Genomic DNA, 19,330 nt, shown 5'->3' on the forward strand with positions numbered 1-19,330 from the left:
CCTGAGTCAGATGGCAGATCACTTTCATTTGAAGAGGAGGTAGGACTTACTTAGCAAATGTTTTTTATTTCTTTGTGCAATTTTGGATTGTAACTTCAGTGTGGTAGTAGTTGTATTGTGGGGCCAGGGGTCCATAAAAACATTTTTTTTAGCAGCAGTATATTTATTATTATTTGACAATGCTGTAGAAATTCTATATTTAAAACCATGCAGAAATGTTTCCTCCTCAATACACAAATGGTAGATGCCCTTTTGGCAGATATGCATTTTATATATATATATATATATATATATATTACATTCCAGTTTACTGCCCCTTTATGCAAGGACTTTGAAATGAGACAGGTTAACTTAAAACTGTTCAGTTTACACTACAGCTGACTTAGTTTTGAAATACATACCAACAAGCCTAAATCCTGCATTTAACCAGATCTAATGGTATGAGTACCACAGCTTATGGTCCTACCAAGACCATATAGAGTACAGCATTTTCAAAATCCATAAGTACAGCTGGGAAAATTTATACACTATATTTGAAGTGGTGCTCTTGGTTGGGGAAAATGGGAAAAAAAAAAAAAACAAACATATGTCAACCTTTTAAAGGTACTTTTCTTCATCTAGCCATCTACCCAGCTCATTAATGTACAATTTTGAATTCACAGAATTATTTTTGTTTGCACATTTACAAATATGATTCTTTAAAAAGTGATCTCTTAATTTCTGCATTTTTTATCATGCATGTCACACACTGTTGATTTAGGGGATGCAAGGTGCATAAATGTTTCCTCCTGTGAGTGTTTCTGTGGGTGTATGTGTTTATGTCTTTGTGCGTTGGTTTGTGTCTCTATGTGTATGTATTTTTTATCTGTGAGTCTCTCTGTGAGGGTGGGTGTGTATGTCTTTGTGCATTTTCTGTGGATGTCTGTGAGGGTGTGTGCATATGTCTTTGAGCTTTTTCTATGGGTGTTTCTGTGAGGGTGTTTGTGTGTATGTATGTATGTATGTCTGTGTTTTCTGTGGATGTCTCAGTGAGGGTGTGTGTATGTATGTATTTCTGTGTTTTTAATGTGGTTGTCTCTCTGTGTGTGTGTGTGTATGTCTTTGTGTGTTTTCTGTGGGTGTCTCTGTGTGTGTGTGTGTATGTCTTTGTGTGTTTTCTGAGGCTGTCTCTGTCGGTGTTTCCTTGGGTGTATGTGCAAGTTTGAGTTTGTGTGTGTGTGTTCATTGTCTGTTCCTTTTTAGGACATTTTGACCTTACTACTAATTATTCACATCTTTCTACAGACTTTGAGACTAACAAGACCTTTCCGGAAGTAACCACTCCACCATTTAACCTTTAAATTATTGTTTAGGCAGTTCAGGGCCCTTCCTTTCAGCCACTGCATGCTGTTGTCATAATTTAGTTGTGATATTCCTTTATAAAAAGATAATCAGAACTCCATATTTTGTTTTCAAAATCTCCTTTTTTTACAAAACTGTAGTTTACCTCATTACTTGTCAGGTCAATGTAAACAAGTGCTAAGTGTCTGTTTGGGTTTCTGTGTCTGAGTGTGTTTCTTTGCGTGTCTTCTAGAGTGTCTATATGTGAATCCTTATGTGTGAGTGTGTTTGTGTGTTTCAGTGTATGAGTGTGTGTGTATGTTACTACCTTTACAACATTTCCAAGTTTAAATTAAGAATAAAGTGCATATACGTTTTAGTCACTTGGTCAAAAATTGCACGTGTCAAAGGAGGGGGGGGGGCCCTGATCAATGGTTGAGTCAGGGGCCCCAAAATTTCTAGTGGCGGCCCTGAGTATTGCTGGATTTCCTTGATGCAGACATTTGAGCTGAATATTAGAGTTCTATGAAGTGAGGGATCAATTAAAGGGCCATGATACCCAAATGTTTAAACACTTGAAAGTGATGCAGCATAGCTGTAAAAAGCTGACTAGAAAATATCACCTCAGCATCTCTATGTAAAAAAGGAAGATATTTTACTTCAAAATGCCCTAAGTATTCACACCCCATTGTAAAGGACTTTAAGCAGCAAATAAGTATGTCTGTCCTGGGACCAGCAAGGGAGCGAGCTTCATGCACACTCATCTTTTTTCCCTATTCAGTTTAAAGTGAATGTCAACTTTCATGAATCAGTGCCCAGTTTTTTAAAAAAAACTATTAAAAACAGGGGAACTTTCATTCATGAAAGTTTACATTGCACCGGATTTTACAAATACCTTCTGAAACACCGGATCGCCGATCCCACGCCTGCAGCTCCTCTGTACTTCGTCATCAATGACAAAATCGTCTCTCTCCAATCATGGCTCCCCCCCCCACCCCCCCCAGGAGCGTTCATCTGGTGAGGCCATGCCGTGATTGGAGGAAGACGGTTTCGTCATTGCTGTGTTAGTACAGCAGGAAGAAGCCGGCGGGGGGATCGGCGATCCAGTGTTTCAGAAGAAGAAGGTAAGTATTTGTAAAATCCGGTGCAAAGTAAACTTTCATGAATGAAAGTGCCCCTGTTTTTAATATTTTTTTTTAAAAACCGTAACCTGGCACTGATTCATGAAAGTTGACATTCACTTTAAAAACTTTACTATGAAATCTCACAAGAGTTAAGTGAAATCTCATGAGATCACAGTAAAAGAGTGCATGACCTAAGCACTGTTGATGCTGATTGGCTGCTGTTCATTTCTTCCTTCTTTCTTTTTTTTCTTTTTTTTAAACCTTCAGCTGGGCAGTAAATTAAAGATAACTTTTTATAGAGCACTTACTCTGGTGAGCTGATGAAATTGTGAGGTAAAATATCTCTTTTTTTTTTACATAGAAATTCTCAGGTGATATTTTCATGTCAGCTTTTTACAGTTATGCTGCATCACTTTCAATGATGCCTCCCCTGTTATCTCATATTTCCTTATAGTTTATAGTTTTGTTAACATGACAAATTGTTTATTTTGCTGCAATTCCCTTCATGTATCCTGGAATCTGAAGATTTGAGGATGGTTAGCTAGACTGGCCACCACTTGAAGCTTCAATCAGTTTGTAGCATTATTTTGCTTGTCTTTCTGGAGCCCCCTAGAGCAGTGGTCCGTGGACCCGAGAAGATGTTGGTGGTCCTTGACACCATGAAGCAGGAATTAGTCTCCTCTTTTGGTGTCACCCCTTTTGCGCCGCAACTCCCTACAGGGCCTGGCTGGACATTAGTGAAAACCGATGGAGGAGTTAAATTACAATCTCCCTACGCACGTTGCGTAGTTTTGCGAAACTTGCGTAGCTAGATTGTATTTTTAACTCCTCCCGCCCGGAGCACTGCTCAGAGGAAGATGCTTCTGATCTAAAGCCAGAAGAGGTTGGTATAGTCTTGGCTTGAAATAGTGGAATTAAAGTATATAAAAAAAGAAAATCTAAAAAAAAAAATTCTTATATTTAATTTATTTTTTTCCCTTTACCTGTCTCTTTGTAGTAGTTTTCCTAATTTCTTCAGATGGACTTACATCACTGTTTGTCTTCCTCCCCTCTATCATCTTTTCTTTTCATTAAATATAAATTATGTTTCATTCTAATAAATTTCCCGCGCACAAAGCCATTACACCTGAATTCCAGTAATTGCCATCCAGCAGATCAGCCATATATCACCAGTATTATATTAATTGCCAGTAACATCAGTCATGGTTAGCTCACATCCATATTGAGAGCTTTCTGATATAAACTTAATTTATGACTACAATGTCTGTCCATGATCATAATTAGTTTTGAATAATTCCTAACTGGGGAGGTAACTTGGAAGTCTTGTGGTCCTTTTTCAACATAATTCTTTTTTCCCACATTCTGCCTCTGTTTCCAGCTCAAACGTTGACACTCACCCTTCATCTGTCATTTGAAAGTATTCTCTCAGTTCTTTCATTCAGTTAGTTAATTCCAAAAAAATATTATTAATAATGTGTAAATATATACATAATGTAAGCTTAGCTATGGTTATACTAGTTATGTACAGTATGTGTGTGTGTATATATATATATATATATATACACACATACATACACGCACATTATAGAGGTTTGTACCTTTTTAAAAAAAATTCATGTTAGTGGTCCACGGTATTCATAATTGTGAGTTTAGTGGTCCCTGAGGTCCGAAAGGTTGGCGACCCCTGCCCTAGAACCCTTCTACTGTCTGTTGGAATGCCTCCTACATTATTTCTCCATAGTGGCAACATAGCTCACTGTCTGTTTGTAAACATTTCTCCCTTATCAAGCTCAGAACTGTAATGAATTTTCAAGCAATATTTTATATATACACATGCCAATGAATGACAGTTCTGCGAGAGAGATACCCTCTTATCAATGCAAAATGTAGCGAACAGCACCACTTATTTCAGCCTCAAGGAACAAAGTTAAGGGTCAGCCACCTCCACATAGATAATCAGGAAACAAAGTAACTTCAGCCCTGGATACATTAAAAAGGGACCTTTATTTTTCTTGCATGGTCCAAAGTATTAAAAAGGAAACAACATTTCGGGCAAATACGAGGCCCTTAGTCAGACCTAAGGACCTGGTATAGGCACAAAACATTGTTTCCTTTTTTGTACTTTGGACCATGGAAGAAAAATAAAGGTCCCTTTTTAATGTATCCAGGGCTGGAGTTACTTTGTTTCCAGAGAGATACCCTCTGACAGGGCCGAACTGGGACCATCCTACTTCCCCATTTGTTTTTAACCATACAGAAAAACTGACAACTATATTGTACTAGAATGATTTACAAAACATATAAAGAGACAGTAAAGTCAAAACTAAACTTTGGTGATTTAGATACAGCATGACATTTTAAAACAAATTTCCAATTTACTTCTGTACTCACTTTTGCTTTGTTTTCTTGGTATGCTTTAGTAAAGAGTAATATTTTAGCCATCTCGAAGCAATGTTTTAAATACTGCTGCCATAGAGTGCTAAAGACGTGCATACTCCAATGCTCTGATATTTTTATAAACAATGTTGCAAATACTACTGTCAGATGGCTAAAGAAACACACAGGCTCCTAAAATCACCTAGGATTGCTCTTTAACAAAAGATACCAAGAGGATTAAGCAACATTGATAATAGAAGTAAATTGGAAAGTTGTTTAAAATTGCATGCTCTATCCAATCCATGAAAGTATAATTTTGACTTTACTGTCCCTTTAAAGATTGAAAAACTATTGTCACTGAATTTTGTAAATTGGTTGTCATTAAATTAAATATGTAATAAAAAAAAGTTATTGAAATTCAAATTTAAATAAAGAATAACCACTTTTTGTTCATCAGTCTGCATATTCATAGTAACTCAATATAACCAGCACCTGATTAGGGAGGGACTAGCCCTGACCGGGATAACAGACACAGCAATGCAGTGACAAGCAAGGTAGGGCTGGCCCTGCATCATGCACAAATAATAATGCTGGTTACTGAACATGACTCATTTAAAGCAATAGGCCCTGGCCCACCAGGCAAATGCTCTGTATACCCTATGCTCAGTCCGGGCTTGCCCTCTGCATTTGTTAACTGCTACCAGCATTTTACTGGATTGTTAATGTTTAAAAATATAGATAATCTCTTTATTACTCATTCCCAAGTTTTGCATAACCATCACTGTTATATTAATATACTTTTTACCTCTGTGATTACCTTGTATCTAAGCCTCTGCAGAGTGCCCCCTTATCTCAGTTCTTTTGACAGACTTCACAATCAGTGCCAACTCATAAATAACTCCATGGGAGATAGCACAATGTTATCTATATGACATACGTGAACTAACAGTGTCTAACTATGAAAAACTGTCAAAATGCACTGAGATAAGAGGCGGCTTTCAAAGTCTTAGAAATTAGCATGTGAACCTACCTAGCTTTAGCCTTCAACAAAGAATACCAAGAGAGCAAAGCAAATGTATGCCTAAAAGTAAATTGGAAAGTTGTTTAAAATCGTATGCCCGATCCGAATCATGAAAATTTAATTTCGGCTTGACTGTCCCTTTAAGCTCTGCTTCTGTTCTGGGGCTGCCATCTTGGAGCTCAGGTATTCTCACAGCCTGTGACATAAGCTATTGCCTATTTTTTACAGCTGTTTAATTGTTTCTGTGGCTGCAATGCTCTATATTATTATCAAGTGCTTTTTTAAATATATTTTGTGCAACCAGTAAAGTGTATAAAAAATGCAAAAATGTAAATCTCACATGATGTATCATGCACACTAACCTGAAGCACACAATACAGCTGTAAAAAAAATAGGCAATATTACTGATCTGTGAGAGTGCACAACTTCTGTCACAGGCTGTGAGAATACCTGAGCTCCAAGATGGCAGCCTCTGGTAGGTGGAGCTTCAGTATCTGGCACTTTTAAGCTATTAAAACAGAAGAACTGATTTGTAAAGAGCTGCAGGAACAGAATGAAATGCAATAACATGTTGAGTAGTTGCAATTCCTTTGTAGTTTTGCACAGTCAGGTCCAAGAAGACAGGTAAAGAACAGGAATACTTTAGTCTTTATATGAAATAACCAAGCACTGAATGGGAGTCAGAGGTGACCTTTTAACACCTTGGCTTGGCGTCAGAAACATGGTCAGGGTCACATCTATTAACAGAATATAAAAAGTGTTAAACAGCACCCTCACTAACATCAAAGTGAAAGGAGAACAGATAATGCACCTCATGATGCTGGCTGCACCCAGGTTTCAAAATATACAATGGAGTCAAAGCTTACTTGCAAAATTGTTTATTTTTATTTATGGTAGGGGGCACAGTCACATGACACCTGACTAAAGCAGTGTACAGTATAATGCTGAAGCTTTCACAAAGCATGTGACATTATCCCCATGGAAACAAGCAAGCCTCTTGGCAATAAACAATAGCAGTACCTGCTGTCCCTCCTCAACCCCCCCTCCCCCTTACTTGCATAAGTAATTATCCTTCACGTTGCACACTTTGTTACATGATGCACTCAACAAGGCTTGGAGTAGGACACTGATAAGGAAAGCTGGAAGCAGGCTACACTTGGCAACACTAAAGTGTAGGTAATTTTGCAGATTTTTGGACATTTATTAAAATATTTATAAACTTTTGTACTTCTCTTTTTTCCACACACTGTTTTACCTCAGTTGATACTTTTATAATATGCATATAACTCAAAATGTTTTATGGCACTTTAAAGGGACAGTAAAGTCAAAATTAAACTTTCACGATTCAGATAAGATAGAGCATGCAATTTTAATTAACTTTTAAATTTACTTCTATTATCCTAGTATAATTTATAATAAATAGAACATATTCTGCTATGTGTAGAATATTGGAATGTGAAATATTCATATTTTCATGTCGGGTTAGCACACATGAGAATATGTAATTGGTTTGCGCACAAATAGGGTGTTAGGTTTGTTTCCACATTTTTTGCTCTATTGACTTCTATGGGGGAATAGGTTATCGCTCGCACAATATTGTAAGTTAGGCTTTTTGCTTACATGTTATTCCAGTGATTATGTAGAGGAAAATTATTTTCTTCTTCCCTTTGGGAATGATGGAAAAGCAGGCAGTTAAGAAAGGAATCTCATGTTGTTAGCGTTGTCTCATAGCTATGTGCAACGTGATTTAGTTTGATGAGCATACCACAATTCTCCAGCCCCTAAGTTTATTGTTATGTTTGAACAGCAGTGTAGAATGTATAGATCATAGGTAACTACTAAATCAGATGTCCAAACACATCAGGAAGAAATAAAATCATATCACCAAGTACAAGCCAATGATTTTAGACAAATCACAAAACTAATTTAAAAAGTCTGTTTATTTTTTACATAAGGTACTCCTTGTTTAGAAGATGGTAACTGTCATGAATACCTCATGATTTAGATGCTAAGGGGTTAATTATCTTTAGCTGGTGTGCTAAAACATTATTTTTTTTGTTCAGAAGAAATGTGCTGTATATCTTTTCCCTTTGATCAACCAGAACCCCCTAATAAATAGTTTCTAGGTTCCACTTGACCAAATGTTATTGCGTATGCATTGATGCATTAAGAACAATTAAATTGTCAGCTCAAGAGTCAATAAGCAGTGCACCCTCCCCAGAACTGGATAAGGTCTATAAGATAACACTAGTACAATTTTGAGACATGCTTTTAACCATATTATGACACTAGATGATGAAAATATGACAACCATGTCATATTTGGTACCAAACTAATTCTCATGATGTCACTGGGAAATTGCTTATATAGGTGTATGCGCTGAATATGCATGTCAGACGTTATAAAGTATTCAGAACTTTATGACCTTTAGTAAAAGAGGGGAGTGGATATTTCTGGCAAAAGAGGGGAGTGAATATTTCTGGCCCCTCTGTAAGGTTTGGGTCAAGCAATTTTATATCAGAGAAACAGGTATAAAAGTTTGTGTTTAACAATTCAAGTTGTTCATTCTACTGGGGAGGCTGCTGCAGAGTGAGTGACCATCTTTCTGACCCATCTCCCTGGGGCAGACCTAAGCTAGTAAAGTATAAAGTCTGTTATTTTTCCTTTTTATCTTTAAAACTGTTTGCTTGTGTATAATGTTATTTGTTAACATCTTTTTTATTAATAATGCACTGTGCATCATTTTCACATAATAAACATTAAGCTTTTGCCTTTGTCTAATATTTGAACCACCTTACTGAAAGAGACTGGTAGTATTAAGACTGTGTTTTTAGATTATTTTTGCTAAATTGTATTCTGGAATTTAATTTGTTAGCTTGGGTTTTCCTTACGATTTCCCAAATAATATAATCTTAAATGGTGGAAGCTTAGAGACAGTTTAGTGTGGGTGGCATTAAAAGGGGAGTTTTGGGCATTTCTTCTAAGTCTAGGGCAGACTAGAGAGTGTTGTTAACCCTTGCACCCACTGAACTAAGTCACAGGCTTGCCTTGAGTGGCTAGACTGTGACAGATTGGTTAAGGTGGAAAGGGTCTGTTAACCCTTTCTGTGCCAAACAAGTGACTGGTACAGGATTGGTTAACCCTGGTCATCACAATAACTGTGCATTTTTATTTACACTATATATTCTAGGTATTGTTGTTTACACATTGCTCCAGATGTTAATGCCAGTGTCGAATATACACAGCTTTTAAATGTATCTCAATCTTTCATTACTTTTACATGTACACTGACTTTGGGGTTGCACTGTCTGGGGTCTGATCTGAAGTCTGGTGTGGTTTATAGGGGCTGACTGAGGGATTGCAGGTTTAGAAGTCTGATCTGGATTATGGGGGCTGATCAATGGGATTCAGGCTCTGTGATCTAATCTGAGATACTATGGGGGCTGGCCGAGGGGTTGCAGGATCTGGGGTCTTATTTAAAGGGACAGTGAAGTCAAATTGTTTTCTTTCATGATTCAGATAGAAATACAATTTTAAGCAACTTTCTAATTTACTCCTATTATCATTTTTTCTTCATTCTCTTGGTATCTTTATTTGAAAAAGAAGGCATCTAAGCTTTTTTATTAGTTCAGAACTCTGGACAGCACTTTTTTATTGGTGGATGAATTTATCCACCAATCAGCAAGAACAACCCTGGTTGTTCACCAAAAATGGTCCGGCATTTAAACTAACATTCTTGCATTTCAAATAAATATAGCAAGAGAATGAAGAAAATTTGATAATAGGAGTAAATTAGAAAGTTGCTTAAAATTTCATGCTCTGTCTGAATCACAAAGAACAAATTTGGGTTCAGTGTCCCTTTAAGGTACAATGCAGGTTATGGGGATTGATTTGGAGTTGCAGATTCTGAGGTCTCATCTGAGATATGATGTGGGTTATTGGTGCAAACTGTGACATACATCACAGGGGATTACCTGTAGCCTTGATCTCTGCTGCCTCTACTTCTTCCTGGTCTCCCACACAACATCCCATACCTATTCCTTATCTGAGGGTCATCCTTGATGCCTTGTCAGCATCTCCTCTTATGCCCCATTACCATCTGCCACCTTCATTGATCCCCAGTTTTCCTTTGTATACCTTTCACCTCTGCAAACCCACAGGATGAACCATGTTGTCTCTGATACAAACCAGAAATTGGCGCCTGTGTGTATCAGTAGCATACAGATAAAAAACATTAAAAGGGACCCCTGTTACAGGGTACTCACATTTCCTTGGAGCACTCAGACAGTGCTATCAGGCCCAGGGACTGGGTATTTATACAGCAACCCAGCTAAACTGTTTCACTCCGAAATACAGTAACTCAGGGATCACAGAGGCATAGGAATGCTGGAATCTCCACAGCTTAGTACTTCCAGTTGTGAAGTGATTGGGTATAAGCAGGCAATATAGGTTCCAGTTTAAAAATTAACAAACAATTTATTAAAATATCAATAAAAGTACATTTTAAAACAGGAACCAAAAAGGTAGGGTATGCTAGCTAGCCCTCCTTGAATATGCTACGCGTTTCTCAGCGCTTCAAAACGCTGTTTCATCAGGCATACAATAATGGCTGCAGTTAGCCTTTAAATATACAAGCTTTACCAATAAAAAAAAATCACCTGGGAACCTCCTAACAGGGGAGTGGTCCCAGCAAATTAACCCTTTGTTTTTGTAAGTACATTATTTTCATTCATAATGAAGACTTAAGTTTTCCTGGATAGTGCACACAGGATAGGTGTCATGCATACGGTATAAAGATTTTATGCTGAAATGTCTCCTATACCCGAATGATATTTTATATCAACCTCTACTAATAACCATTATTGTATGAGCCTGATTGTAGGAATTGACTTAGGCTTTGTACCTTTAAGTCAATTTCTCCACCTCTCATACACCCTTATTTAAGGGTGTCTCCTTTCCCAGACTTCATTGCTTGATTATTGAGGTCACTGAGAAGTATTGCTGAACTTCTTTTGTCTCTTTATTGAATAAGGCCACTCTTGAACAATTCAAGATTATTATTCTAACACTTCTTGAATCCTTAAAGGGACATAATACTCATATGCTAAATCACTTGAAACTGATGCAGTATAACTGTAAAAACTGACAGGAAAATATCACCTGAGCATCTCTATGTAAAAAAGGAAGATATTTTACCTCACAATCTCCTCAGCTCAGTAGAGTTAGTTCTGTGTAAAAAGTTAGTTCTGTGTAAAAAAATGAAGAAATGAACAGCAGCCAATCAGCATCAGCAGTGCTGAGGTCATGAACTCTTACTGTGATCTCATGAGATTTGACTTAACTCTCATGAGATTTCATAGTAAGCTTCCTTTACCTGATTGGTGAAATAATATGAAAGTTCACGATGCTCATCCCTTCAGTTGTCCCGGGACAGACACACTAATATGCTGCTTAGAAATCCTTTACAATGGGAGGTGGCTACTGAGGATTTTTTGAGGTAAAATATCTTTCTTTTTTACATAGAGATGTTCAGGTGATATTTTCTAGTCAGCTTTTTACAGCTATGCTGCATCACTTTCAAGTGTTTAAACATTTGGGTATTATGGCCCTTTAACTCCTAGAGTCTAACCTATGCATTTGAGAATCAATCAGAGCAAACTCAGGAAAAGAACTAACAAGCTCCATTCAGTTCTCACCTGTTACAGCGCTGCATCGCTTCCTGTGTACACAGAACTGAACCAGTGACGTCACCCCTCCTTGAACTTCCTCCTCAGTGAGCAGCGCGCCATGACTAAACCTGACACAACAGTTTGTAGAAGGATTCCTCTTCGCCTTATTCCAAAATCTCTTCAGCTACAAACTTGCAAATAAGGTATGTGCTCAGGAATCATCGGTCTGTGCTATATATATATAAACTAATCTGAACTGTGTTAATATTGATGCAATACTAAGTGTAACATTCGCGCAACCTCTACAGCTGCAATTCAGAAACGCTGTGATAAACTGATCTACGATCTTTATATCTTCTCTTGTATCCGCAGGTTAAAGTATAAAAAGAACATCAATGCTCCACCTTTGTTCTCCTATAATACTGTTTATAAATATTACTCATATCTTAAGCCTGCTAAGAATTTCCTTAAATGATACTCATAAGAAACCTTGAATTGAAATATCTGTATCTTTTATTTTGAGAGTGTTCATAACATGCGAAGACTATCAGTCTTATGACAAAAAACTATCACATATCCATATATAAATATCAATTTGCTTTCATACAGGTTCCCTATAATCAAAGTTTGTGTTATTTGGAGATAATGAAAGCATACACTCAGTGAACTAGTGGTAATGTTATTTTAACCAGTGTATTTTATCACAGAATAATCAAGCCCAAAAAAACATAATTTATGTAAGAACTTACCTGATAAATTCATTTCTTTCATATTAGCAAGAGTCATGTGCTAGTGGACGTATGGGATATACATTCCTACCAGGAGGGGCAAAGGTTTCCAAACCTTAAAATGCCTATAAATACACCCCTCCACCACACCCACAATTCAGTTTAACGAATGCCAAGAAGTGGGGTGATAAGAAAAAAGTGCGAAAGCATAGTAAAATAAGGAATTGGAATAATTGTGCTTTATACAAAAAAAATCATAAACCACCACAAAAAAGGGGGCGGGCCTCATGGACTGCTTGCTAATATGAAAGAATGAATTTATCAGGTAAGTTCTTACATAAATTATGTTTTCTTTCATGTATTAGCAAGAGTCCAGTGAGCTAGTGACGTATAGGGATAATGACTACCCAAGATGTGGATCTTTCCACACAAGAGTCACTAGAGAGGGAGGGGATAACATAAAGACAGCCAATTCCTGCTGAAAATAATCCTACACCCAAAATAAAGTTTAATGAAAAACATAAGCAGAAGATTCAAACTGAAACCGCTGCCTGAAGTACTTTTCTACCAAAAACTGCTGCAGAAGAAGAAAGTACAACAAAATGGTAGAATTTGGAAAAGTTATGCCAGAGGACCAAGTCTGCCGCTTTGCAAATCTGATCAACCGAAGCTTCATTCCTAAACGCCCAGGAAGTAGAAACTGACCTAGTAGAATGGAGCTGTAATCCTATGAGGCGGAGTCTTACCCGACTCAACAAAGGCAAGATGAAATAAAGATTTCAACCAAGATTGCCAAAGAAATGGCAGGAAGTTTTCTGGCCTTTCTAAAACCGGAAAAGATAACAAATAAACTAGAAGTCTTTCGGGAAAGACTTAGTAGCTTCAACATAATATTTCAAAGCTCTAAAAACATCCAAATGAATGCAACGATTTCTCCTTAGAATTCTTAGGATTAGGACATAATGGAAGGAACCACATTGTCTCTACTAATGTTGTTGGAATTCACAACTTAGGTAAAAATTTAAAAGAAGTTCGCAACACCGCCTTATCCTGATGAAAAATCAGAAAAGGAGACTCACAAGAAAGAGCAGATAATTCAGAAACTCTTCTGGCAGAAGAGATGGCCAAAAGGAACAAAACTTTCCAAGAAAGTAATTTAATATCCAATGAATGCATAGGTTCAAATGGAGGAGCTTGAAGAGCCCCCAGAACCAAATTCAAACTCCAAGGAGGAGAAATTGACTTAATGACAGGCTTTATACGAACCAAAGCTTGTACAAAACAATGAATATCAGGAAGAATAGCAATCTTTCTGTGAAAAATAACAGAAAGAGCAGAGATTTGACCTTTCAAGGAACTTGCGGACAAACCCTTATCTAAACCATCCTGAAGAAACTGTAATATTCTCGGTATTCTAAAAGAATGCCAAGAAAAATGATGAGAAAGACACCAAGAAATATAAGTCTTCCAGACTCTATAATATATCTCTCTGGATACAGATTTACGAGCCTGTAACATAGTATTAATCACAGAGTCAGAGAAACCTCTTTGACCAAGAATCAAGCGTTCAATCTCCATACCTTTAAATTTAAGGATTTCAGATCCTGATGGAAAAAAGGACCTTGAGACAAAAGGTCTGGTCTTAACGGAAGAGTCCACGGTTGGCAAGAGGCCATCCGGACAAGATCCGCATACCAAAACCTGTGAGGCCATGCCGGAGCTACCAGCAGAACAAACGAGCATTCCTTCAGAATCTTGGAGATTACTCTTGGAAGAAGAACTAGAGGCGGAAAGATATAGGCAGGATGATACTTCCAAGGAAGTGATAATGCATCCACTGCCTCCGCCTGAGGATCCCGGGATCTGGACAGATACCTGGGAAGTTTCTTGTTTAGATGAGAAGCCATCAGATCTATTTCTGGAAGTTCCCACATTTGAACAATCTGAAGAAATACCTCTGGGTGAAGAGACCATTCGCCCGGATGCAACGTTTGGCGACTGAGATAATCCGCTTTCCAATTGTCCATACCTGGGATATGAACCGCAGAGATTAGACAGGAGCTGGATTCCGCCCAAACCAAAATTCGAGATACTTCTTTCATAGCCAGAGGACTGTAAGTCCCTCCTTGATGATTGATGTATGCCACAGTTGTGACATTGTCTATCTGAAAACAAATGAACAACTCTCTCTTCAGAAGAGGCCAAGACTGAAGAGCTCTGAAAATTGCACGGAGTTCCAAAATATTGATCGGAAATCTCACCTCCTGAGATTCCCAAACTCCTTGTGCCGTCAGATACCCCCACACAGCTCCCCAACCTGTAAGACTTGCATCTGTTGAGATTATAGTCCAGGTCGGAAGAACAAAGAAGCCCCCTGAACTAAACGATGGTGATCTGTCCACCATGTCAGAGAGTGTCGTAAAATCGGTTTAAAGATATTAATTGAGATATCTTTGAGTAATCCCTGCACCATTGGTTCAGCATAATGAGCTGAAGAGGTCGCATGTGAAAATGAGCAAAGGAGATCGCATCTGATGCGGCAGTCCTAAGACCCAACATTTCCATGCATAAGGCTACCAAAGGGAATGATTGTGACTGAAGGTTTTGACAAGCTGATATCAATGTTAAACTTCTCTTGTCTGACAAGGACAGAGTCATAGACACTGAATTTATCTAGAAACCTAAAAAGGTTACCCTTGTCTGAGGAATCAATGAACTGATTGGTAAATTGATCCTCCAACCATGAACTTGAAGAAACAACACAAGTCGTTCTTCGAAAATGAGAAGACTGAGCAAGTACCAAGATATCGTCCAAATAAGGAAATACCAAAACCCTATTCTCTGATTACAGAAAGAAGGGCACGAGAACCTTTGAAAAAAATTATTGGAACTGAGGCTAGGCCAAACGGTAGAGCCACAAAACTGGTAATGCTTGTCTAAAAAGAGAATCTCAGACACTAAAAGTGATCTGGATGAATCGGAATATGCAGATACACATCCTGTAAATCTATTGTAGACATATAATGCCCTTGCTAAACAAAAGGCAGGATAGTCCTACAGTAACCATCTTGAATGTTGGTATCGTAACATAACGATTCAATAATGATAGATCCGGAACTGGTCTGAAGGAATTGACCTTCTTTGGTACAATGAAGAGATAAAATAAAACCCCAGCCCCTGTTCCAGAACTGGAACTGGCATAAATACTCCAGCCAACTCTAGATCTGAAACACATTTCAGAAATGCTGAGCCTTTGCTGTGTTAACTGGGACACGGGAAAGAAAAGAATCTCTTAGCAGGAGGCCTTAACTTGAAGCCAATTCTGTACCTTTCTGAAACAATGTTTCTGAAACCAGAGATTAAGAACGGAATTGATCCAAATTTCTTTGAAGAAAACGTAATCTGCCCCATACCAGCTGAGCTGGAATAAGGGCCGCACCTTCATAGGTACTTAGGAGCTGGCTATAGGTTTCTATAAGGCTTGGATATATTCCAAACTGGAAATAGTTTCCAAACTGATACCGCTCCTGAGGATGAAGGATCAGGCTTTTGTTCCTTGTTGTGAGGAAAGGAACGAAAATGATTATTTACCCTGGAAAGAAAGGGAAAGCAAAGTTGACTTAGAAGACATGTCAGCATTCCAAGTTTAATCCATAAAGCTTTTCTAGCTAAAATAGCTAGAGACATATACCTGACATCAACTCTAATGATATCAAAAGATGGTATCACCAATACAATTATTAGCATGTTATAGAATAATAATAATGCTATAAAATTATGATCTGTTACTTGTTGCGCTAAAGCTTCTAACCAAAAAGTTGAAGCTGCAGCAACATCCGCTAAAAATAAAGCAGGTCTAAGAAGATTACCTGAACATAAGGAAGCTTTCTTAGAATGGATTCAATTTTCCTATCTAAAGGATCCTTAAATTAAGTACTATCTGCCGTAGGAATAGTAGTACATTAGCAGGAGTAGAGACAGCCCCATAACCTTAGGGATTTTTGTCCCAAAAAACTCTAATCTGTCAGATGGCACAGGATATAATTTGCTTAAACGTCTAGAAGGAGTAAATAAATTACCCAAATTATTCCATTCCCTGGAAATTACTTCAGAAATAGCATCAGGGAGATAAAACACTTCTGGAATAACTACAGGAGATTTAAAAACCTTATTTAAACGTTTACATTTAGTATCAAGAGGACCAGAATCCTCTATTTCTAATGCAAATAACACTTCTTTAAGTAAAGAACGAATAAATTCCATCTTGAACAAATACAAAGATTTATCAGCATCAACCTCTGAGACAGAAACCTCTGAACCAGAAGAACCATTATCAGTATCAGAATGATGATGTTCATTTAAAAATTCATCTGAAAAAAGAGAAGTTTTAAAAGACTTTTATGTATACTAGAAGGAGAAATAACAGACATAGCCTTCTTAATGGATTTAAAAAATAAAATCTCTTATGTTATCAGGAACACTCTGAAAATTAGATGTTGACGGAACAGCAACAGGTAATGTAACAGTACTAAAGGAAATTTTATCTGCATTAATAAGTTTGACATGACATGCAATACAAATAACAGCTGGAGAAACAGATACCAAAAGTTTATAGCAGATACACTTAGCTTGGTAGCTCCAGCACTGTGCAGTGATTTTCCTGTAGTATCTTCTGACTCAGTTGCAACGTGGAACATCTTGCAATATGTAAAAGAAAAAAAAACAACATATAAAGCAAAATTGATCAAATTCCTTAAATGACAGTTTCAGGAATGGGAAAAAAATGCCAGTGAACAAGCTTCTAGCAACCAGAAGCAATAAATAATGAGACTTAAATAATGTGGAGACAAAAATGACGCCCATATTTTTTAGCGCCAAAAAAGACGCCCACATTATTTGGCGCCTAAATGCTTTTGGCGCCAAAAATGACGCCACATCCGGAACGCCGACATCTTTGACGCAAAAAAACATCAAAAAAATGACGCAACTTCCGGCGACACGTATGACGCCGGAAACAGAAAAATTTTTTTGCGCCAAAAAAGTCCGCGCCAAGAATGACGCAATAAAATGAAGCATTTTCTGCCCCCCGCGAGCCTAACAGCCCACAGGGAAAAAGTCAAATTTTTTAAGGTAAGAAAAAATGATTGAAACAAATGCATTTATCCCAAATATGAAACTGACTGTCTAAAAAATAAGGAATGTTGAACATTCTGAGTCAAGGCAAATAAATGTTTGAATACATATATTTAGAACTTTATAAATAAAGTGCCCAACCATAGCTTAGAGTGTCACAGAAAATAAGATTTACTTACCCCAGGACACTCATCTACATGTTTGTAGAAAGCCAAACCAGTACTGAAACGAGAATCAGCAGAGGTAATGGTATATATAAGAGTATATCGTCGATCTGAAAAGGGAGGTAAGAGATGAATCTCTACGACCGATAACAGAGAACCTATGAAATAGACCCCGTAGAAGGAGATCACTGCGTTCAAATAGGCAATACTCTCCTCACATCCCTCTGACATTCACTGCACGCTGAGAGGAAAACCGGGCTCCAACTTGCTGCGGAGCGCATATCAACGTAGAATCTAGCACAAACTTACTTCACCACCTCCATCGGAGGCAAAGTTTGTAAAACTGAATTGTGGGTGTGGTGAGGGGTGTATTTATAGGCATTTTAAGGTTTGGGAAACTTTGCCCCTCCTGGTAGGAATGTATATCCCATACGTCACTAGCTCATGGACTCTTGCTAATTACATGAAAGAAATAATATTTAATTAATACATATTTCTAGGTTGATCATGGACCCAGTAGAAATGACCAACCAGATCTCTTCACTTAATCAAAAGGTGGAAATTCTGGCCCAAGGCTTAACAGAGCTAAAATATGAGAACAGCACTTTAAAACGCATTCTCAATGATTTCATTACACAAAAATCCAATGAGATGCCTGAACCACAGGTTAATCCTCCCATTCCTTTTAGTGGTGATCGCACGAAATTTCGTGAATATAAGAACGCCTGTATCTTACTATTTACACTAAAGCCGAGGACATATCGTACAGATAAAATTAAAGTTTTTACAGCCATTTCCTATCCCTCAGGTGAGCCCAGAGCATGGGCTGATAGGTTTCTAGAAACTGAAGATCCTATCTTAAATTCCCTAGAAGATTTTTTCCACACAATGGGGGGGTAGTTATCAAGCCATCAACCTCAAATACGCTGGAATTCCGCAGCGTATTTGTGGCGAGGCTGATTCGCCTTAGTTATCAAAGGCTTGAGACAGGCAAAAGTAGAATTTAGTGACGTAAACTTCGATCCGCCGGACTCAGTCCGACACAGATCGATTCTTACGTCACTCCAGATGTTCCGCACACAAGTGCGGCACAATCTCACTACTTTTGCTAGTTATCAAATGACTAGCAGGTACGCTCGGCACTTTTACGGCCCAGCGTACCTGGTTTTCAAACCGCCACCCCTGGAGGCGGCGGATCCCATAGGAATCAATGGGAGTCTGACCATAGCGAAAGTACAAGTTCGCTGCTGACAGACATCCCATTGATTCCTATGGGAGATGTCTACACCTAACACCCTAACATGTACCCCGAGTCTAAACACCACTAATCTGTCCCCCCTACACCGCCGCAACTAAATAAAGTTATTACCCCCTAAACCGCCGCTCCCGGAGCCCACCGCAAGCTACTCTATACATATTAACCCCTAAACCTCCGCTCCTGGAGCCCACCGCAACTATAATAAATGTATTAACCCCTAAACCGCCGCTCCCTGAACCCGCCGCAACCTATATTAAATTTATCAACCCCTAATCTGCCCCCCCTACACCGCCGCCACCTATAATACATTTATTAACCCCTATCCTGCCCCCCACTACACCGTCGCCACCTATAATACATTTATTAACCCCTATCCTGCCCCCCACTACGCCGCCGCCACTGTAATAAATTTATTAACCCCTAAACCTAAGTCTAACCCTAACGCCCCCCTAACTTAAATATATATATTAATATTTCTATTATTAACTAAATTAATCCTATTTAAAACTAAATACTTATCTTTAAAATAAACCCTAA

The sequence above is a fragment of the Bombina bombina genome, chromosome 1 (assembly GCF_027579735.1).
Source record: "Bombina bombina isolate aBomBom1 chromosome 1, aBomBom1.pri, whole genome shotgun sequence".
Taxonomy (NCBI): domain Eukaryota; kingdom Metazoa; phylum Chordata; class Amphibia; order Anura; family Bombinatoridae; genus Bombina; species Bombina bombina.